This window comes from Halichoerus grypus, chromosome 7, assembly GCF_964656455.1.
Source record: "Halichoerus grypus chromosome 7, mHalGry1.hap1.1, whole genome shotgun sequence".
Classification (NCBI taxonomy): Eukaryota; Metazoa; Chordata; class Mammalia; order Carnivora; family Phocidae; genus Halichoerus; species Halichoerus grypus.
The window spans coordinates 78,306,506-78,329,689 of record NC_135718.1 but is presented as its reverse complement, the minus strand read 5'-3'; the positions used below and the strand labels follow the sequence as shown (position 1 = coordinate 78,329,689).

The 23,184-nt window shown below is 48.5% G+C and overlaps 1 protein-coding gene across 9 annotated transcripts in view; it reads right to left on the bottom strand.

The window, feature by feature from the left end:
* SGMS1 (sphingomyelin synthase 1) overlaps positions 1–23,184 on the bottom strand; it is a 270,354-nt gene that overhangs the window by 224,812 nt on the left and 22,358 nt on the right. For 7 of the 9 annotated variants that reach the window (XM_078077801.1, XM_036123426.2, XM_036123430.2 and 4 more), the window contains exon 2: positions 14,741–14,834. The exons of the other annotated variants lie outside the window; for them this stretch is intronic. The gene's annotated coding sequence lies outside the window, so the exon portion shown is untranslated. The remainder of the gene's footprint in view (positions 1–14,740; positions 14,835–23,184) is intronic. 9 annotated transcript variants of the gene reach the window in all.

The window sequence follows — 23,184 nt, the reverse complement described above, 5'->3', positions numbered from 1 at the left end:
AGTTCTACAGGAAACCAAACGAAAAATAAAGCGAAGGAGTATAACCGTTCATCTCAAAAACCACATGCTTCTGATCTTCCCAGAGCTATTTGGCTCCCAGGGCCCCAGCCCCATTCCGCCTCCCCGCCGAGCACCACCCTCCACTAGAGCACCATCTCAGGAGCATCACACTTCCCACGTTAGAGACCAGGGGACCCCCAGCTGGTAACCCCACGACCCAGCCAGCATTCTCACTGGGCACCAGCTTCTGACCCGAGAGACACCCCACAAGAAGGTGGGGGACGGACATGCTAAAGCAGCTCATCCGCAGGTGAGACCCCACCCCCATTATGGACTCAACAGCGAATCTCTCAATGTTACAACCGTGGCCCCCACAAAAGGCACCAGATACCGGGTCTTACGTGAGAAGCCAGCAACCTCTGAAACCCCTCACCGAGGACACCGATGTCAGAGCCTCTCAGCCTCCCCCGTCCCTCTCTCCTTCCAGTGGCCACCACAGCTGCAGCCGGAGGAACACACGCCTTTGAGCAGAATCGCCGAATTCCATAAATGCCGCCCTTTCTTCTCCTCCCCCTCCGAGAGCAGGGGGTGTCCCACAATGGACAGAATATTTCATTCACGCTCTGTCTGAAGAGCAATTTTTTCCACAGGGAAGCAACGAAGTGGTTAAAATTCTCAACCCGACGAGGGGGCCTGTTCAGGGCAATCTGAAATCACAAATGACAAAGCTGGGGTCTGTCTCATACAGGTTTGGAGTCACAAAATCAGCAAGCTCAGAAATGTAACTCTTCCTTCGCCGGCATCACTGTTCCTGGCATCACCCGCTTACACTGTAGGGCACGCGTGTGATCACTACAAACTGGAATCGATACACACGCAAAGTGCAACATCACGGTGGCCGTTTACATGACGGCTGCCACATAATCTAAATCACCTGCAAACTGTAAATGTCTGATTCCTCCCGCACTCTTTTCTAGCAATCTACAAAGAACGGCACAGACCTAGGGCCTCATGCCCTGGGAGCAAGCTAGCTCTGGCCAAGGCCTGAAACCATGTTTTCTGCAAAGAATGCTTGTGGTTCTGCTTTTAATTAAAAATAAATAAATAAATAAATTTAACTTAATTTAAGAAAAGGTTTATTTTCCTTTGCTGACCCTCAGAATTTAAAAAAGTCTTTCAGAAGCCTTAGGGTGCTTCGGTGAAGCTGAGGGTAAGCAAGGAAATATTCCGCTCATACTTGGGCAGGAGCTTGGAAAGTGGACATTGTGGCAGAGGCACCAGCTCTAACCAGCCACGAGGCTGACAGAACTCGGGGAAACCTCGCCTGCACGTTGGTCAGCTCACCTGTCATCGTGTGCCCTCAGCCCCACCAGCTCTGCTCCCTGCCCAAGTCACAGACACAGCTCCAAGAATTCCCTTGCTCCCAGACACTCGAAGAGACAAGGGACGGCGTAGGAGGGCACGAGGGAGAGACACAAGGACACAGGAGGAGAGGGGTTGCTGGCTCCACAGAGAGGGTCCCTCCCTAACCTGCAGGAATCCACAGTGCATTCACAGTTGCTGGTTTTCCACACTCGGCAAACAAGCAGGCATCTCTGCAGGACCGGGCTTCCCATTCTCTGTAGCTCCACCTCAAGACCAAAACGAGAAGGGCCCCAAGATGGTCAGTGGTTTTAAGAACAAGAGTAAGAGATGGGGCGCCTGGGTGGCTCTCTTCCGCTCAGGTCGTAGTCCCAGGGTCCTGGGATCGAGCCCCGCATCGGGCTCCCTGCTCCGCGGGAAGCCTGCTTCTCCCTCTCCCACTCCCCCTGCTTGTGTTCCTGCTCTCGCTGTCTCTGTCAAATAAATAAATAAAATCTTAAAAAAAAAAAGAACAAGAGTAAGGGACTTTCTAAGCTTCGGAAGTCTATGAATCTGACTTCCTCCAAAGGTTACAGAGCAATCACAAGTCAGTGCTTTTAAAGAGAAAGCAGTCTCTGGTTTTGCCCGCAGCCCTCCCTAAAGAGGAGAAGTGAGCGTCTTGGGGAAGCTTCCACAGGGGTCAGCACGGAGGCCAAGAGGCCCTTCCCTTCGTCTGGGGGGGGGTGCGGGGGGGGGGTGGTGAGGTCAGCGGGGACAGAAGGGCTGTTACCGCCCCGAGCCCAGAGCCACAGGTCCCCTGACGCTGCTATCTTGTCGCCCCCGGGGCCAGGAGCCAGGAGCCACCGGCGGGTTATCAGGCGGTGCCATTCACTGCTGGGGGGTGGAGGGGGAGTGCTCCACAGAGGACACGTCCAACACGCAGGGAGGACACAAAGCAGCCACGTGTCACCACAGGGCCACATCGTGAAATAATCCCAGGTCATCGGCCTCTCTTAAAAGAACCACACTGCCCTCCTAAAAACTGCTTAATTTCGCTAGACACCTGCTCTCAGAATTCAGGTTCCCTTTTTACCAGAGTTTTTGAGGCCCCTCTGACGATCTGAGCGTGAGGGTTCTGTTGAAGCATTTACTAGGGATTGCAATCACAAATACAGCCTAACTCTCCAGGCCGTGTTTCTGTCCAGCCTGTCTGTCCCACGGGAGCACCCTTTGTGGGTGGTCAAGGACAAACGGCATTAAAGCCTATTATTCCGCTTTCTATGTAAGAAGGCTTAATGTGTCAGCTGCATTTTAATCTAAGGATTATGCACTTACGCTCGGAAAATTCCTTTTAGAAACATCAACAAAGATCTTTTTTTTTTTAAGGATTCTTATTTTTTGTCTCAAAGCCTATTTATTTATAAATTGACTGGTACTTTATATCTGAGATGAAAGCCTTTCACTAAGAGAGAAGGCAGCTAGGGCGCCTGGGTGGCTCAGTTGGTTAAGCGACTGCCTTCGGCTCAGGTCATGATCCTGGAGTCCCTGGATCGAGTCCCGCATCGGGCTCCCTGCTCGGCAGGGAGTCTGCTTCTCCCTCTGACCCTCCCCCTTCTCATGTACTCACTCTCTCTCATTCTCTCTCTCTCAAATAAATAAAATCTTATAAAAAAAAAAAAAAAAAAGAGAGGAGGCAGCTACTGCAGAGTTACCAGGAAAGCCGGGGTCTCTGCTGAGACCATCTAAATATACATCACACCTTAAAAATAAGAGAACGCCAGGGAAGGCTCGCCGCTCCCGGCTGGTGAGCAAACACCAACCCTACCAGCCCTGCCCTGGAGTTCGGTAAGACTCCACACAGACTTCCTGTTAAAGACAGAGAAATGAACACACAGTCCGTCTGCCTCCTAAAACCCCCAAACAAGAACAATTAATGCTTTTAAAAGCATAAAGCCACAGGGACAGAGACAATAGGAGAGGTTAAAAGTTTAGACCGTTCAGAGCTAGAAGGCAAATAGATGTTGGCAACAGACTTGGCAGACGCAAGAGCCCAAATCTTCCCACTGGGGAAGCCTCGTTCTCAAGCAAGAGCAGACACTCAAGGATCACCAGGCACACAGAGCAAGTATCTAACATGAAAGCCAGAAATGGGAGGGGCAAGAAAGCAACATAACAGAAATTAAACTATGCAAGGGGGGAAAGAAAAAAAGCTTCAAAAAGAAGGAAAAACTATAGGATTAATCCCCTCAGAGAACTAAGAGAAAATACTCTGTCCTGAAATCACAAGATTCTGCAAAACAGAAGCATCCAGAGAACAGCCACCAGGAGAAACAGAGTGGTCAGAAAATAAAACCAGAAAACATGAAAACGTTAACGGAAGATGAGAAAGTGAAGTTGAGAAAATACTCCGTGAAAAAAAATGGGAGCAAAACCAAGGTAGCTGCAGGACAGGTGAGCCCGCACTGATGGGAACATCGGAGGGAAAGAACAGAGAAGAGGAGGGGAGATCATTAATGACTTGGAGAGAATTTCTAAAAACAAAGGACGTGAGTTTCCAGCCTGAGGGTGCCCATGGGGATCTCAGCACAATAAATGAAAAGAGACCCTCCCACCAAGGAATGTTCTCAGGACATTTCAGAACACTGAAGATAAAGAGAAGAACGAAGAGTCCGAGAGAAAAGGAAAAGTCAGCCCGACAAGGGGCCGGGCATCAGAAGGTGTGAGGCTTCTCTCCATCTGTACCGGAAGCCAGAGGACATGGAGCCAGCCCTCCCCGCTCTGGGGTTTACAGACGTCCAAGTGGGACTTCCACACCCAGCCAGACTGTCAACTAAATACGAACGTGACGAACAACTCCAAAGTCTTACCTGTCACATGTAATTTGTTAGGAAGGTTCCAGAAGATGTGGTCCGCTACAACAAGGGAGTAAATGGAGAAAAGAGAGAACATGAAGTGAGGGAAAGAGAGAACATGAAGTGAGGGAAACAGAGAAGCCAGTCCAGGAGAAGGATCCAAGAAACCCCAGAGCGGTGTTGAAGGAAGAGCCCGTGTGGAGCTGTGGTGCCCGGCAGGCCTGAAGGGGCAGCTGTCTGGATCTCACTGGGCACCAGCCTCCAGCACTGACTCTGTCCACAAAATAAAACTGAAATACCTCAAGTCTTAAGATATTGGGAGCAGATTCACATTCACAAATTAGTGATCAGTACACACATTTTTTAAAACAAAACAATTTATATGAGGGCGCCTGGGTGGCTCCATCAGTTGAGCATCCAACTCTTGGTTTCGGCTCAAGTCATGATCTCAGGGTCATGAGACTGAGCCCCGCGCTGGGCGCCATGCTCAGTGGACAGTCTGCTTGAGATTTTCTCCCTCCTTCTGCCCCTCCCCCTGCTCTCTCTCTCCCTCTCTAAAATTAAAAAAAAAAAAAATTTAATTTAAAAACACAAGACAGTGATTAAATCCAAGAAAAAATCTATGTGCAGGAAAGTTCAAGTAATCCATGTATACTACACAGTAGCCTCGCCTCACCTGCGGGGGACGCGTTCCAAGACCCCAGCAGGTGCCTGAAAGCTCAGATGGCACCGAACCCTAGACACCCCATGTGTTCTCCCACACACACATACCTAGGATAAGGTGTAATTTCTAAATCAGGCACAGTAAGAGATTAACAACAAGAACTCATGCTAAAATGGAACAATTATAACAACAGACTGTAATGAAAGTTAAGTGAGTGTGCTTTCTCTCTCTTTCTCTCAAAATACCTTGCTGTGCCGCACCCAGATTTCTGGTGATGGTGCGAGATGGTAAAATGCCCGCGGGATGAGATGAAGTGAGGGGGTGATGCAGGTGCTGTGGCCAGGTGTTAGGTGACGACTGACCCTGACCTCTCAAAGGAGGATCATCTGCTTCTGGACCACGGCTGCCTGCAGATACAGGGGCCTACCATGAGCGCATCCGTGACTCCTGCCCACGTGGCAGAAGATAAATAAACACCAAACAAGAGAGGGGGTGGGGGGGAGAGCATCAGCATAAAGGGGACACGAGGTGCTGTGGGACTATATAACCCTTTAAGAACCAAGCTGGTACAATTTCAGTAAAAACAAACACGAACCCAAAAAAGAGAGGAGTGGTCTAGCGTGCACTTAGTATGTGAACCTTGTACCACCTGCTGACTTACAAAATACTTTCCCATGTGTCTAATCCCTTTTACCAAACTCCACAAGTCAGGTTGAAGGGAGTCAAGTAACTTGACCAAAGCGACACAGAGGGACAAGGTGGCAGAGACGGGCGCAGAAAGGGCACACGCACAGGTGTGTTCACAGTTTATGGTTCAGCTGCTGTGAATGGCGTGGGTGAGGATCTAGAGGGGGATGAGCCGGTCAGATTTTGGACCTCAGTGGCTCTCAAACTTGACTGTGCCCAAGAATCGTCTGGTGCTCCATTTACATGAGGTGTCCTGAGTAGTCGAAGTCACAGAAGAAGTAGAATGGTGTCACCAGGGGCGAGGGGAGGAGGGTGGATGGGTACAGTTTCAGCTCTGCAAGATGAAGCCTTCTGGGGATCTGTCCAAAGTGAGTAAACTTAACATTACTGAACTGTATGCTCAAAGTGGTCAAGAGAGTAACTTTGATGTTATATGTCTGATTCAATTAAAACAGAAGCAGCATCGGGGTGCCTGGGCGGCTCAGTCGTTAAGCGTCTGCCTTTGACTCGGGTCGTGATCCCAGGGTTCTGGGATTGAGCCCCGCATCAGGCTCCCTGCTCAGCGGGAAGCCTGCTTCTCCCTCTCACACTCCCCCTGCTTGTGTTCCCTCTCTTGCTGTCTCTCTGTCAAACAAATAAATAAAATCTTTTAAAAAGATTTTTAAAAAGTAAAATAAAAATAAATAAAACAGAAACAGCATCACCTGGAAGGCTCATTAAAACACGGTTCGCTAGACCTCACCCGCAGGACCCTGATCCAGTAGGTTTGCCTGGGACTTAAGAATGTCTACCCCTGGGCGCCTGGGTGGCTCAGTGGATTAAGCTTCTGCCTTCGGCTCAGGTCATGATCCCAGGGTCCTGGGATCGAGCCCCACGTCGGGCTCCCTGCTCAGTGGAGAGTCTGCTTGTCCCTCTGCCTCTGCCCCTACCCCCCTACTCATGCTCTCTCTCTCAAATAAATAAATAAAATTAAAAAAAAAAAAAAAGAAAAAAAGAATGTCTACCCCCTGACATGTGACTAGGCCACGCTGATGTCCCTGTTCTGGGAACCAATTTTAAGAATCACTGTTCTGCTTCAAGGGTTTTAAGACCCTAGCCGGAGAAAATAAGAGCACAGGAGGAGAAGGCTGGGGGAGGTTATGGACCTGGACATGGCACACTTTGAAAGTCCTCAGGAGACTCCGTCCCCCAAGCAGCTGGAGCGCCGCTGGCTGGCCCGGCCCCTACCCACGGCGGCAGACTGTGTGTGAGTGGTACAAGCAAGCCTGCGGTCACTCCACCACGCACGGGCTCGGCCACAGTGGGGTCACGGCATTGTTGAGAATACTAAGTAGGATAATCATCACAAGAATCTTCCGTTGCTGACATTCAGGAAACAGGGCTGACCAGGATTTCCCACCTATAAAAAGGGGTCAAGTTAAGACAGTGAAGAAACTGGGGTGCCTGGGTGGCTCCATCGTTAAGCGTCTGCCTTTGGCTCAAGTCATGATCCCAGGGTCCTGGGATCAAGCCCCACATCAGGCTCCCTGCTTGGCAGGAAGCCTGCTTCTCCCTCTCCCACTCCCCCTGCTTGTGTTCCTGCTCTTGCTATCTCTCTCTCTCTAATAAATAAAATATTTTAAAAAAAAAAGTGAGGTGGCGCCTGGGTGGCTCAGTCGTTAAGCGTCTGCCTTCGGCTCAGGTCATGATCCCAGGGTCCTGGGATCGAGCCCCGCATCGGGCTCCCCGCTCTGCGGGAAGCCTGCTTCTCCCTCTCCCACTCCCCCTGCTTGTGTTCTCTCTCTCGCTGTGTATCTCTCTCTGTCAAATAAATAAACAAAATCTTTAAAAAAAAAAAAAAAAGTGAATAAACTACTAATATTTAATCCCAGACTACTTAGCACGGCAAAAAGCTCCCAAGGAACTGAGAACAAAGTAAGTAGGATTAAATCTCAGAACCTATTATGATTCCCACAAGCATTTGGCAAACCAAGGGTCGTTTCTACAGAATTAGCAGCTAATCCCTTTATTCTCTGAACAGGGTTGGGTTCTTTGGACTGTAAGTGTCATTGTAAAACCAGGTGTTGGAATCAATACTCAAAACAGCACCTCCTTCGTGTAAAGAGACAACAGAAGGCAGAGTGTTCAGACACAGGAGGTAACGGAGGGCTTGAAGCTTTAATTCCCAAAGACATCCACATGGTAAACAACTTCTTGTCAACAGAAACCCGAACTGAAGACAAAGGCGCAGTTCAGACAGATCTGTTCATTCAAGAAATATCTGAGCGCCTCCCACATGCCGGGCGGCGAGCAGCAGGGTGGGCACAGGCCAAGGCCGCTGCGGGGCCAAACGCGTGGGTCTGGCCGCGAAGCCAGCTCTGGAAATTTCGAGCAGCACCGTGTTTCTCCAAAAGCCCCTACAGGGAGCCCCCAAACTGCGGGCCCCACCATGTATTCCCTTGCGTGGACAGCTGCATCTTTGGGGTGTATTACAGATTACCCACAGCGATACTCCTAAGTTTCCAGTGTCTTGAGTCCACAGTACAAAGAAATCGCTGTCTTTGTCCTCAGAAAGCAGCATGACCCTCCTCAGACGTCTGGGTCATAGCGAGGTCTGAGTACCCAGGGCAAGCCTCCTTCAGGAAGTCAATCTGAATAATTTCTCCACAAGACATTCTCAACACTGTGGGACGATATTCTTTTTTTTTTTTTTTTTTTTTAAGATTTTGTTTATTTATTTGACAGAGAGATAGAGAGAGAGCACAAGTAGGTAGAGCTGCAGGCAGAGGGAGAAGGAGAAGCAGGCTCTCCGCTGAGCGGAGAGCCCGATGCGGGGCTCAATCCCAGGACCCTGGAATCATGACCTGAGCCGAAGGCAGCCGCTTAACCAACTGAGCCACCCAGGCGCCCCTGTGGGACGATATTCTTAATGAAGAAACTGGTGAGGCAGCATTCTGGGGTGGCCCAAGCCTCTCCCCAACAGAAACCATGTCTTCACCCCAGGCTGCAGGGTCAAGTCACCTCCCAGCCACAGAAATCTTAGCTTCCTCGGAGATCCTAACGCTGGATCTCATTAAACAATCAGCCAACATTTCCAGGGTGAGTGCCAACCCTGGATATGGCTGACTCTCCCGAGCATGTTGCCCGCCACCATGGGACACCGGGAGCATGGATTTCCTCGTCGTGATGCTCCCAAAACATGCCTGGGGGCACTCGGTGTAGGGGAAGCCGAAGACCAAACTGCACATGAGCACATTAGCAATGCTTCCTGCACACTTAGGTACGTCCAAACAGCAGGCTACTGTTCTGGAACCAAGGAGAATTTCCCTCTCTGCTCCCTGGACTTATTATTACTCCAAACGCCCCCATAATCCTTACAAAGACCAGCATGGGCACAAGAAGTCAGGAGACCTGACAGCAGGTGTCACCCTTACAGGTCACATGACTCTGGACTTCGGTGCCTCACCCGTCACATGAAGACACTCTGCTGGCGGGCCTGTTTTGAAGATTCACAAGTGATAGACTAGCATGTATCAGGCACTGTTCTAAGTGCCCAGCACATATCCATTATTCAGCCCTTCCCAGAGCCCTCGCGGGTGGATACCTTCAACCCCGTGGCACGGTTCAGGAGACTGGGGCACACAAGAGGTTAAGTAATGTGTCAAAATCGTCTGTGGCTAATAACCGAACCCACGCAACCTGGCCCCAGCATCCGGGTTCTTAATCACTTCTTTATCCCGCCTTCCTGATGCTCCTCTCAGGTCTCACAAGAGAACACACCTAAAAATGCTTTGCAGGGGCGCGAGGTGGCTCAGTCATTGAGTGTCTGCCTTCCGCTCAGGTCATGATCCTAGGGTCCTGGGATGGAGCCCCGCATCGGGCTCCCTGCTCAGAGGGAGGCCTGCTTCTCCCTCTCCCACTGCCCCTGCTTGTGTTCCTTCTCTCGCTGTGTCTCTCTCTGTCAAATAAATAAATAAAATCTTTAAAAAAAATAATTTGCAAACATAAAAAGATGCATTTATTACTATTATTATTATTACTATGCCAGCACCCACCAAGCCTGCGGGAAACCAGGCCGATTTCTGGAGGGAAGCATCCCGCACTGCCCTGACTCAGGGCTTCATCCTCAGCTGAACCAACATGCTGACCTCGGGCTCTCAGCACAAAGTGCACAACCCCATCAGGACAGGCCCTTGGCCCGGTCCCGGAGGATCCCTGAACAGTGTGGACCTGAAGCTGCCGGGGGGCCACCGTCTGCAGCCCGAGAAGGCACCCACCGAGGACCCTATGACATCACGTAGCTCCTGTGACAAGCCCTTCCTGAAGTGAGATCTGCCGCCGGCTATCAGCTAGCTACCTGAGTCAACAATGCTTCTTTCACTGACAGACACTTTGATTGCTTTTCCGTCACTTGCAACCAAGAGAATCATGCTGATACTCTTTCTAAACCACAACTCGCTCTACCACGTGGTCCTCGTGTGCACATTAGTACTGACGACCCCTCTCCAGACGCAAAACCAGAGCCTGAGGAAGTCAACCTTAATGAGCTGGCCTTGACAAATTAAACGCCCCTGAGGCTGGAGTTCTGGGCGAAAGGGCTCCCTCTTAGAAGGATAGAAGATCTAGTTTTTCTAATGCCACAGATCAGGTGCTTTGGCCTCTCCTCAAATTTGTTTCAGAACACCTTCTTCTTACCCAAAGCAGTGAAGCCTACGGTTTCCAGTTTCGTAAGGAAAACAATGGTCGGTCTTCTCAACTCTCCTTTTTCTTTTTTTTTTTTTTTTAAATTTTTTTATTGTTATGTTAATCCCCATACATTACATCGTTAGTTTTAGATATAGTGTTCCATGATTCACTGTTTGTGCATAACACCCAGTGCTCCATGCAGAACGTGCCCTCCTCAATACCCATCACCAGGCTAACTCATCCTCCCACCCCCCTCCCCTCTAGAACCCTCAGTTTGTTTTTCAGAGTCCATCGTCTCTCATGGTTCTTCTCCCCCTCCGATTTCCCCCCCTTCATTCTTCCCCTCCTGCTACATTCTTCGTCTTCTTTTTTTCTTTCTTAACATATATTGCATTATTTTCAACTCTCCTTTTTCATTTATCCCTCATTCTGCACCACTATAAAAAATTACTAAAATGAAGACCAGGATTGAATCTGTAAAAACACTTTAAACACAAAAGTGGAAAGTGAGAATGAATACGTACCATTTCTTCCTCATAAAGAGGAGCTACACCTTCACTTTATGAATTATGGCAACAAGACAAACCAGTGCGGAGTCTGGCCCCCATTCGTGAAACTATTCCCCACCAGCTGACGTTCGTCTCTGTGGTTCCTGCAGATGGCCACTGCCGTGAGGCTCTCGTTTCAGGGGAAAGTGCCGTCACCAGATCACGGACCCAGAAGGTGACAAGGAGCAACCTGCCCGATGTCAGATGGCCCCTAAGGCAAGGAGTACACACTGCCAGGACTTCATGCCTTTTCCCATCCTTACATTATTACACGCAGCTAACCAACTGTAACTACAACATCCAGATTAATGTTCGACCTCACTTCACTTTCCTAAAGGATGTCTCGGGCTGGAACGAGGCAATGCAGCCGCAACAGCTTACGAGGGTTTGCAGAGATGAGTCAAGGGCGTTTCCCTTCTGTCTGTCGGAGGACAGTCTGGGGTGATGACGGCGCAGTGACTCACACCCATAAAACATCTACGAGCATACATGAAAATGCTAACGGGGTTAAAACAATACTATAAGTTTCACCTGTCTCTGTTCATGACAATGCCCTAGTCTATGGCCTCCTATTAGGAAAAAACAAACTTTTACAACCTCACGTGAGCAAACAGATAAGCATGCCAGCAGGGATGGATGAATTCGTTATACCACATTCCAAACTTTATTACCTTGTATGCTGTTCTTTCTGTTGAGTTTTATGATTTATTATTCAAGTAGCCTGAGATGGGTGGTCTGCTTGGCTCGCTTTGATGAGCATGTCAAAGCTCCTGGCCCAATCCAGATACACGACCTTACACAGCCTTACATGGTCTGCTGTCACCACATGGAAACAAGCAGGACTTTTAGACACACTTAGAGACACGGCCATATCTAAATAGATCATACCACATTTGCCGTACAACTGAAGTAACCATTATGTTATGGAACGTCCTTATCAAATTTATAAAATTAAGAAATATAACCAACATACACTCATTTAAAACTGAAGATGTGGTCATTCCGTTTCCATTTCATGCTTCTGCTCTGATGCATAGAAAGCACAGTCCTGGGGTGGAGCTTCCAGCTCACAGGAGCCCCTCGTAAGTTCCACAAGGGCAGGAGCCTATGCGACTATCGCCAGCTCATTACCCCTGACACAGGGTAGCTTCTCAGTAAATATTTGTTGGATAAATAAATGAATAAATAAAGGCATTCACATTAAAATTAATGGGCTCAGACTATTTCAAAACTACAGAGGTTATGACCAGTGTGCCCTCGCTTTTATGAAGTAAAGCGCCGATGGCAAACATGCCAGGTCTTGCGGGCCATCGATCCCCGCCGGAGCTACAGACCCTGGTCTCCTTCACAACCGTTCGATTCTGCTGTCACATCACGAAAGCAGTCACAGACGAACCATAAACAAATGAACATGACCGTGTTTGAATAAAACTTTACTTACAGAAACCAAATTTAGCCATAAACACACCCAAATCCCACAGGAACCACTTCTACACAACGAACATTCTATTCCCTAAAGGTTCGAAATCGGTGGGCTTGCCGAATTCAGCCAGACACATTTTATTGGGTCAAAAATTGGGCAGTGCATATGTACTCGTACTCTGCAGGGCCCATCCCCCCTTACTGAGCAACACCCCCCTCCCCTGGTTCCTGTCCTGTTACAGGCCTGGCCCACACAAGCCTCCGCATCTACACGCTCAACTCCGCGGCACAGCTGGCTTCCAGGGCTGTGGCCCACGCCCGCCCCTGTGGGTCCATACCCACAGCACAGGTGCTCCAGAGCAAGCCCATGACTTTCCCCGTCGAACATCTAGTATCAGCACCTAATGAACTTTATTCACCAGTGGCCAGTTGTCTGATCTATTCTGCACGGTCCCCTCTGAGGGGGAAGTGGCAGAGGAGAGGGGGCAGAAAACGTGTGTCAGCAGGGGACCAAGGTGGAAAGGGACGTGCTGAGCCCCAGGAAGAGCAGCGGGAATCGCTGCAGGACTGAGAAACCACACACACTCTCCCAGCCGTGTCTCCACCTTCTGTCTGCCCCTGGATTCCTCTTTCATGGGACAGCAGAAGCTGGACACCCAGGACGGCCTCCACTATAGCCACGGGGATAAAACCCCGTGTAATCCTCATTTCTGCCGGGGGAACCACCCCCCACCTCCCCGCCCTGCAGAAACTACCTGCATCTAATAGAATGAAGAAACTGGTTTATTCTCACACAATGCGACGCTCCATAGCAATGAAAATGAACAATCTGTAACTATCTGCAACAATATGGGATAACCTAATACACTGTTGAATGAGAAAAGCCAGACACAGTACAGTACAATCTGCGTTATATATGACACACACATTCACACACACAAAGAACAACAGACAAAATGAAATTATGCTCTTAGAAGTCAAGAGCATGGCTACCCATGGAGCGAGTTGGTGTGTACGGTCCAGATGGAGGCATGAGGCTGTGGTGGAAATGTTCTGCTTCTTGATCCGGGTGCTGGTCACAGGGGAGTGCTTGGTTTGTGAAATTATACTGAGCTGTATATGTAACAAGACTGCACCTTCTGTATGCATACCCTAGTTCAACAGACAGAGAAAAAAACCATTACCCCAGGGGCAGAGAGCAAACTGAAGCCCCACACGGGGCCCCAGACACCTTTCTCTTCTCAATCTGTCAAAGCCTTTTTGCCTCAAATGGAGCCCCATTCCTCCTCATCATCATCTTTTCAAAGCCTAACCAGAGGCCAAAAAGCAAAAAACCAAACTAGATCATTCTGAGAGCCCTACAACTCCAGTCACGGCTGGGGCTCCTTCGGAATGCTGGGGTCTTTCCAAGAAACTTCACTGCTCTCACTTTGTGTTCTAAGTAAGACACAAGAATCTTAAGAAGCCTCCACTGCCCTATAAGGCTCACTTATAATAGACTTCTTCTAAAATCATGCTCTAAACGGGCAACTGGAGCTCATAAACATCTACGAAGAAATGCTTGGACTCCCAGGGCCCGTTGAGAGAGAGCCCATCAACGTGCAGCAGAGGGCAGCCCGTGGGACAGCGCACAGCCACGCAGAACCACCGAGTGGGAGCAAGTGACTGTGTGACTGGTTGTGACGCGTCACCATCTACACCTCCAATCACAGCGAAACACACCTGCAGGATTTGATAGGAAGTTTCAATTCGGGTAGTCAAATCATGGCGCTGGGAATCACTGTGAATGTCTTGAACAGTGGTTTCAACACAGTAACCTCAACTTGACAGGACTGCATATCCCTGGCACATTCTCCTGGGAGTTCAGGTTCAAAACTCCGTGAAGATCTTCGATCCCGTTCAAGCACAGCGACTAGTCTACTTGTGAAAGCCGCAGGAACACCAGCCCCAGGGGTGCAGACGGGCAGAGCACACGGAACAAGGGAAACACGGCCATCCCCTTATGCAGGACACACGGGCAAGTGCAAATCCCAATCCTTTACGTGCAGAAAGTTCTCACACCAAACAGGTTCGCACTGCCTATCTGTCCGTTAAATAAATCACTGCTTAAAGATTTTTGAAAACCTGCCTTCATTTACATTGGCTACGAAAGGATCATAAATCCAAAATTACACCTTTCAATAGAAAATTATAACTGTGTTTAATTAAATGATTCTACATCACATAGTTTATGAATGTTCTAAAATGCCTCTCAAGGGAAAATATCCTTATTTTTAGGAGCTACATCTCGAAGAATTTAGGATAAAATGTCATGATGCCTACAACTTACTTTTACTTTACATGCTTCAGCAGAAAAATGTACAAGCCCTCAAACACACACACACACACACACACACACACACACACACACAAACACACAAACAGACACACACAATATGGCAAAATGCTAACAAGTGTTAAATGTAGGCGGTGGATACACAGGAACTCACTGCACATTCTTCTAACTCTTCCATATGTCTGAAATTTTTAGGATAAAAAGTTGCAGAGAAATCTTTACACACCTCTCAAGCAGATGGCCGTCTTCTTTCTCCTAATGAAAAGCGAATGGCTAAATAAGCCCAGGGGCACATTCAAGGCCGTTCATGCTCCCTCACCCTGCAAGCAGAAGCGAAACAACATGTTACTACCAAGGATTTTTACTAAATTAAAGCTATTTCAGTTGAGAAAATATTCTTCATTTATGACAAACCTCTAGATTAAAAAGGTGCTCTATCTAAATTGCTTTTAAGCAAGGAGAAAAGTGAAAAAAGAAAAAACTGATCCATCCCATCCTGAATGTGGGGAACAATCGTTAGCCTCAGCCACTCTAGAAAGTTCTGGAACAAAGAAATTCCTGATTAAGTATCTCTTAACTCACATCAATCTCAAGGCAGTGACATGTGACGTCGCCCAAACCTCCACTCAGAAGAGCAGGGGAGCTTCCAGGGCCCGAGTGTGACTGGATTTCTGAGACCCCACGTGAGGCCCCCGTGCACCCTCCGAGCCACGCCAGACTGCTGGGCCTCCTGGGTCTCCCAGGCAGACCCACCACGTGCCAACCGACATCATGACAGTACGACAAGGACATTCAACTAGAAAACACCGGGGATGAAACCTCTACTTAGATCTTCTGACCCCAAGCTCAAGGCATGTCTCACCATACAGGTGGCCCCCCCCACCCCCATACGATGCTCTCCTCAAAAGCAACCTCAAGTTGCTGGAGTGGGGGGTGGGGTGGGAGGGATGGGGTGACTGGGTGATGGACACTGGGGAGGGTATGTGCTCTGGTAAGCGCTGTGAATTGTGCAAGACTGTTGAATCTCAGATCTGTACCTCTGAAACAAATAATGCAATATATGTTAAGAAAGAAAAAAAGAAGAAGAAGAATGTAGCAGGAGGGGAAGAAGGAAGGGGGGGAAATCGGAGGGGGAGAAGAACCATGAGAGACGATGGACTCTGAAAAACAAACTGAGGGTTCTAGAGGGGAGGGGGGTGGGAGGATGGGTTAGCCTGGTGATGGGTATTGAGGAGGGCACGTTCTGCATGGAGCACTGGGTGTTATGCACAAACAATGAATCATGGAACACTATATCTAAAACTAAGGATGTAATGTATGGGGATTAACATAACAATAAAAAAAAGAAGATATAAAAAAAAAAAAAAAAGCAACCTCAAGGCCAAGAGGCCAAACATATTCACATGCCATCTGGGGGGAGGGGGCGCACAGCAGTTTGTTCCCTGAAGAATAATCATTCTTGGGGCACCTGGATGGTTTAGTCGGTGAAGCATCTGCCTTCGGCTCAGGTCATGATCTCAGGGTACTGGGATCGAGCCCCACATCGGGGGCTCCCTGCTCAGCAGGGAGTCTGCTTCACCCTCTGTCTCTGCCCCTCCCCGCTCCCCCTGCCTGTGCTCTCTCTCCCTAAAATAAATTCTTTAAAAAAAAATAATAATCATTCTTAATACTACCATTAATACTCTAATTATGATTACCAATTCTATAACGACTACTAGTAATTATACTTCCCTTTTAAACACAATAACCCTTAATGTAATTTTGACATTATATGTGTATTTTTTTCCTCCCTTTTTTCTCAAAAGAGAACACTGTTGGCCAAGGGAAGCAAAACAAGCATCACCAGAGGTGCCTTTTACCTTGGCCACAACAAAAGGCAATTATCACTTGCTGTTGAGGATATTTCCTCTCATTTTTGTAACCAGCCAAGTCCCGTATAATGACATGCACGGCTCTACCACTGAGGACGGAGGCAGCATCAGAACCACTGAGGAACACGTGGTGTCCCCATAAGATGGCCTAAAGGGGTCCTTCATGCATTGGTCACCACAATCCTGCACAAAGAGGTTTACAGGTATCGACGTCCAACGTGTGAAGGAGCCACATACGAAAGCTTGAAGAAAGTGAGTCAGGGCCCCTGTGCCTGGCTTTCAGTCCCGTCTCCTCCACTCGCCAGCTCGATGAAAAACCCAGAGAACTGCCTCAAGTTGCTTCCTCACCTGGGGACTGGGGAGCACCTGTTCCCAAGGATTCTGCAACCCACAAGGAGATAGGATGGGTCTCGATGCCTCACACGCCGGAGCACCTGGACCCCAGGAACACTCACCAGGAAGTTAGGCCAAAAGCTACCCAAATCCAAGGGAAAACACATGACGCTCCTTTGGAAACATCAGTTTTACTCAGAGATTTTGGTGAGGATAAGCAAATGAAATAGCAATTGAAAACTTGCTAATAAAACAAACATGCATTGCGAGCACAATGTAATTACAGCATGAATTAAGCTCAAACTCCTATCCTTACTTGTCCAGTTCCTTTCCAGCTACACCCTCACTTGTAGGGGAAGGGAGTGAGGGGTGGGCTCTCCTTTCCCATTAAAGGGGGTCTCGGGAGAACAGCTGAGGCTGGTAGAGACTTCAACATCACGGTGAGCCCAGGACACTACCAGTGGCCCTTAGCCCAGAGAATTCTCCTCAAAAATCACGAGTCCAGATTTCCACCTGATCTAGGGACACAGGTAGACGGACATCTAGGCACATGTGGTCCCGTCTACACCACACGTCCTGGGGTCCGTACTCCCCGGGTCCCTCTCTGCCCTGCCCGCCCCCACCCCCCCGCAGGTGCTGTCAGCAGCCAGGGCCCCCTCCCCCAGTAGTCAGCCCCCACCACGGACTCTGCTCCAGCCCCACACTGCAAACACGTGTGGCACCCACATCCTTGTCATGTCGATGAGTGCCCGCACCATCACTAATGCAAAATAAGCTTCCCAGTTCGGCTTGTCTAGAAAAACTTTATCGTGAAGTAGATCAAAAAGTGCACAAGCACAGGAACCAGCCTCGGAGGAGGCGCCAATGATCCTGCGTCCCACACTCAAGCTCTGGTGCCCCCCCCCACACTGAGCATACGGGGAGCTTCCTGCCCCTCTTCCTACTGCCCACTGAACGCGCACGTCTCTCCATCCAGCCGGGGGAAATGGGAGTCAGATCTGAACGGCTGGGGTCCAGGGCAGCCTCCTCACTCTGTCCTGGGAGGGTCCTCGGCACAACAGCCCTGGGGAGCCCGGGAGCTGCACCTTGAGCCCACCGAGCCTTCTGAGGACGGCTGCTGCCGCGGCTACCTGGACCACAACCAGATGGGAGACCCCGAACCAGAACCACCCAGCCAAGCTGTCCCAACGTCTTGCCCACGCACAGACCTTGTGAGATGACCAGTGTTGGTCAGTGTTTTAAGCTGCTCCATTTGGGGTACCCTGTTATTCGGTGACCATATGTCAGACTAGAGAATAATGGAAACAAAGCCCATGCACCCGATACCCCAGCAGCTGGGTCTGGGGGGTTTTGTGGGGTATTATGGAAGACGTGTGTGCCCCTTCCTGACTCCCTCCATCCACTCCCCTGCAGTTAACCACTAGCCCCAATTCTGATTTAATTCCTCCGCTCATCCGTATGTTTTCATCACATACATATTCTCACTATGTGGTTGCATTTTGCCAGGTTTTAAAACCAATGTAAAGTAAAACCGGAGTGTATGTATTAAGACTTGCCTCTTCCGATGCGGATTCTGAGACTCACCCCTGGCGACTCATGTGGCCGTGGTTGATGATCACCACTATCTATACAGTTCCCTCTGTGTGAACAGACCCACAGCTCACCGCTCCATTCCACCGAGGATCACCTGGGGTTTTGTCAGTTTTTGCTATTATGAACAACGCTATTTACATTCCAGTGCCTGTCCCTGGGGCACATACCGCGTTTCTCCAGGGTATACACTTAAGAGAGGAGGACTGAGCTTGGGATTGCGCGTGTTCAGCTCTTCTAAGTAATGCCAAATTGTTTTCCACTGTGGTTGTGTACAATGTACCCTTCAGCCGCCTTTCCAGTCTCTCCCAAACAAGAGGCATGCTTGTTTTGCTAATTACCAGCAGAGCTCTCAACCAACAAAAGGGAAAGCTTTTCCTATTTGCAGCATCACTACCGCAAATAAATAGTACTCCAAAGTAGTGACCCAGACAGCTGGAACATATTAGTCACAGGACATCAGCACAGACTTCAGAATTATGATGCAGACCCAGCCAGCACCACACATCGCCCACGGGTATAAGTCAAATTGGACTTCTAGACCGACATGAAATTCACAAACGGTTTTTCCTCCTGGTGGACTCACATCTGGGGTCCCACCTTATTGCGTTCATCTCAAATGGGAAAAAAATCAACTCACATGCAACCCAGCCAAATTCAAGATTAAAGCAGCAGAGCCGAATCATTTCAACGAAATCGTGCGGTGTTGTGTTTTAAACAGACGGCTGATTATGTTTTTAATATTTTCACCCGTAAATAGGATGAGACTGTCACTTACCATAACTAATCTTAGGTGCAGTAACTCTACAAAAACTACTTGGGCTTTATTTGGGGGGGGGGCTTTATATAAAAAAAAGGTCCCTTTTAGTTTAGCTAATTCCATTTCTTAGGTGGCAACAGTCATTTTCACGATAATTATTTGTATTTCTAGTAAAAACATGCTATCAAACTTTTCCCCTGGCATTCAATACAAGAAATGAGAAATTCTTCCCATGTGGGCAGGAAGGAGAGGAGAAACGTTACTGTGGGTCTCCCGGAGGCTCGCCTCCCGTACTGAAAACAATGGCACCAGATGATCAGAATCAGGTCATTTCAACTCCACCTCTTGACGGTTCTTCTTTCTTTACAATCATTTACCCCTGTGAGGTAGGCACTATTATTACACCCATTATACAGATGAAGGAAGCGCAAGGTGCAGAAAGCAATTAAGTTGTGCACAGTCGTGAAGCTGGCGAGCGGTAGACCGAGGACCTGGCCCCAGGCCGTCTACTCCAGAATCCAGAGTCTTGGATGCTCCTCTGGGCTCCTGCACTTCAAAGGCCTGCTGTGCTGCTGAGGGGATCACAGAAGCCAAAAGGGGGATGCACCCCACAGAGGGTGAGCATCACATCCACGCCTGCCCAGGGGAGGACAACACACCAAGCGCTCCAGCAAGGGGACAAGAGAACGCGGGGAGCCCACTGCAGCCCAACCCTTGCTCCCACAGACAAAGCCTCACACACCCCACAACGAATGACCTGACAATTTGTACAAGGTCATTGCTATACCCTTTTGTTTTTGCTAATATTACAGTTTCCTCTTCCTGTCCTACCCTAAACAGAATAACCTTGCCAACCAGATCACCCTTGATGATATTCGTAAAGGTAAGACATTCTTACACCGGAGCTGAAATGGACTCTAAGTAAACACTTGGCTCATTCAGCTTATCTTTTTTTTTTGTTTTTGTTTTTAAAGATTTTATTTATTTGACAGAGAGAGACACAGCGAGAGAGGGAACACAGCAGGGGGAGTGGGAGAGAGAGAAGCAGGCTTCCCGAGGAGCAGGGAGCCCGATGCGGGGCTCGATCCCAGGATCCTGGGACCATGACCTGAGCCGAAGACAGACGCTTAACGACTGAGCCACCCAGGTGCCCCTCATTCAGCTTTTCTATTACTGATGTTAGAAAACCTTAGGCACTCATTACAAATAGCAACATCTCTTCAAAGTATTTCCAGTTTCCTGGAAATCATCCCAAATGATCTGGCCAATAAAGAAAAAACCTGACTAGGGGTGCCTGGGTGGCTCAGTCGGTAAGCATCTGCCTTCGGCTCAGGTCATGATCCCAGAGTCCTGGGATCGAGCCCCGCATCGGGCTCCCTGCTCCACGGGGAGCCTGCTTCTCCCTCTCCCTCTCCCCCTGCTTGTGTTCCCTCTCTCGCTGTGTCTCTCTCTGTCAAATATATAAATAAAATCTTAAAAAAAAAAAAGAGAAAACCTGATTAAATGACTAGCAAATGACAAATTAAAAAAATTCCAGCAACACAACATATACCATTGCTCACAGCACCCCTTTGCCATACCTAAGGTTAGGTATTTAAAGTATAAAGTGGTGTCAACCAAATCTGTATGTTTGTAACTACATTAAGAAGTTAAAAAATTAGGGGGTGCCTGGGTGGCTCAGTGGGTTAAGCACCTGCCTTTGGCTCAGGTCATGTTCTCAAGGTCCTGGGAAGTCATGGGATGGAGCCCCACACCGCAGGTCAGGCTCCCTGCTCAGTGGGGAGTCTGCTTCTCCCTCTCCCTCTGCCCCTCCCCCGCCGCCTGTGCTTACTCGCACTCTCTAGAATAAATAAAGTCTTAAAAAAAAAGAAGTTAAAAAATTAATTGGTTGATTAATTATGCTATTGGATAAATATAAAGATTGCAAAATGGAAACAAAAAGTATGAAATGTGAATTTTGGAACAGAGCATCCAGGTTAGCCACCAGCAAGCTCCAGGGCCACTGGTCCCTTCTGCATCTATTGGGGGGGGGGGGTTTGAGCAGGGGCAACTGCAGCACCACAGGTCTGTCGTGCAAAACTGGTCCAATCCCATCTGTCTTGGCCAAATGAGGCAGTCTATTAGTAAGCCACACAGAGGAAACAGAGAAACACATTTCATAAAAGGAAAAGGCTGAATCTTGTGTCGACTCTAGTATTTGATCCAGAGTGGAGCAGGGGACTGACCCAGGGGCAGTTTTCCAGAGGGAGATGGCCAGGACAGGCCAGGAACAGCGTCATTCGGTAGGAGGTGTTAGACCAGAAGCTAATGCTAATGCTTTCTCAGTAAATGCCATGGGCCAGACCTTCTGCTGAGCATGCTTCCTACACTCTCCTTCAAACCCTCACTCAATAACCTTGAGAGAAAATATCGTGAGACAGATCCCTATTTAGCAGATATGAACACGGACTCAGAAATTAAATGACTTGCCCAAAGTCACAGAACGAGTACATAGGTCTAATGCCTGGCTAAAGCATATGGCAGGCATGCAACAAATATCCGTTGAACATGGGGTCTATATATCTCCACCACAATAAGATAAAACACTACTTCTGTCACAGGGTTTTGTGAGGATAAACTGAGATTACGTATATAAAGTTCCTCGCTCAGTGCCTTGACTGCTAGAATCTACTGTAGTATACAGACAAAATGTTGATATAAAAAACCAGCACAATACCAACCTGGAATACAATTATGGTAATGACAATGAGGAAAACAAACAGTACAATAGAAGACACACGGATATATGTAACAGGCAGAAGAAAGGCAAATAAGCCATGAAAAGATACTCAACATCACTGATCATCAGGGAAATGCAACTTAAGATCACACTGAGATACCACTGCACACCTACCACAATGGCTAAATTTTCGAAACTGGCAACATCAAATGCCAACAAAGATGCACATCAGCCAGGACTCTCACATATTTCTAGTGGGAATGCAGTGGGTGAAGGGTAAAAAAAAAACCAAACAAAAAAACAAAACAAAAACCTGTGGTACGCCCATACCCTGAACTACTACTTAGTAATAAAAAGGGACAAACTACTAATACACACAACAACATGGATGAATCTCAAATGCACTCTGCTAAGGGAAAGAAGTGAGTCTCAGAAGGGGATAATCTGTACAATCCCACTTACATGATATTCTGGAAAAGGCAAAACTACAGCAACAGAGAACAGATCCATGCTGTCAGGAGTTAGGGATGGGGGGACTGACTACAGAGAGGTAGCACCAGGGAATCTGAGAAGCGGATGCCACGGGCCGTTTGCAGAACAGGATACGTGGATCAGTGCATGTGTTAAAACTCAGAGAACTAAATGCTCCAAAAGAGTGAATTTTACTGCTGGTAATTAAATAACTGAATAAAATTTTTAAATCACAGAAAAAATTGTTAGGTCTTGGTGAATGACTATTCGACATCTACTTTGAGAGGAAAGAGGGACATGTGAGGGTCGAACAGCTCTGAGGCTCCTTGCCCAGCTAACAATAATGGAACAGGAGACCGTGAAGAGTCCGTGTGAGGACCTCTACGTGGTACAGAGGGGTCAGGAACCTTGGTTTCTGGTTTGACTTCATCGAAGAAGGACTGTGTCAAATTACATAAGCCGCATCACCCCCCTGAGCCTCAGTTTACCTACTCCTAAAATGAGACAATGAAGCAAATGGTCTCTTGATCCCTTCCCGCTGCAGACATTCTCAGGTCAATTTGTCTTCAAGTCACTGAGTCTGGGAGGACAGCAGGACCAGTAGCAGAAATACCCACACACAGAAAAATGGCCAGGCATCCGCACAAACTGCAGCAGGGAACAAAATATGGTGAAAACCACTGATGTGTGTGGACGGCAGAGTGGACGGTGGGGAAATCATCAAGGAAGGGGACAGACAGGAGAAGATGCAGACTAGCGCCCTCTCACACGACAGAATCCGAGAGAAGACAGGTTTCCTCGGGCCAGAGAGGCTGCTACACCTCGAGCACCAAACGCTGGAGGGGTCGAGATGAGGACAGATGAAACAGTCAGGGTAGTTTCCCTGTAACAGCCCCCTGCAGAGGCAGCAATTTCCAAAATTTTTT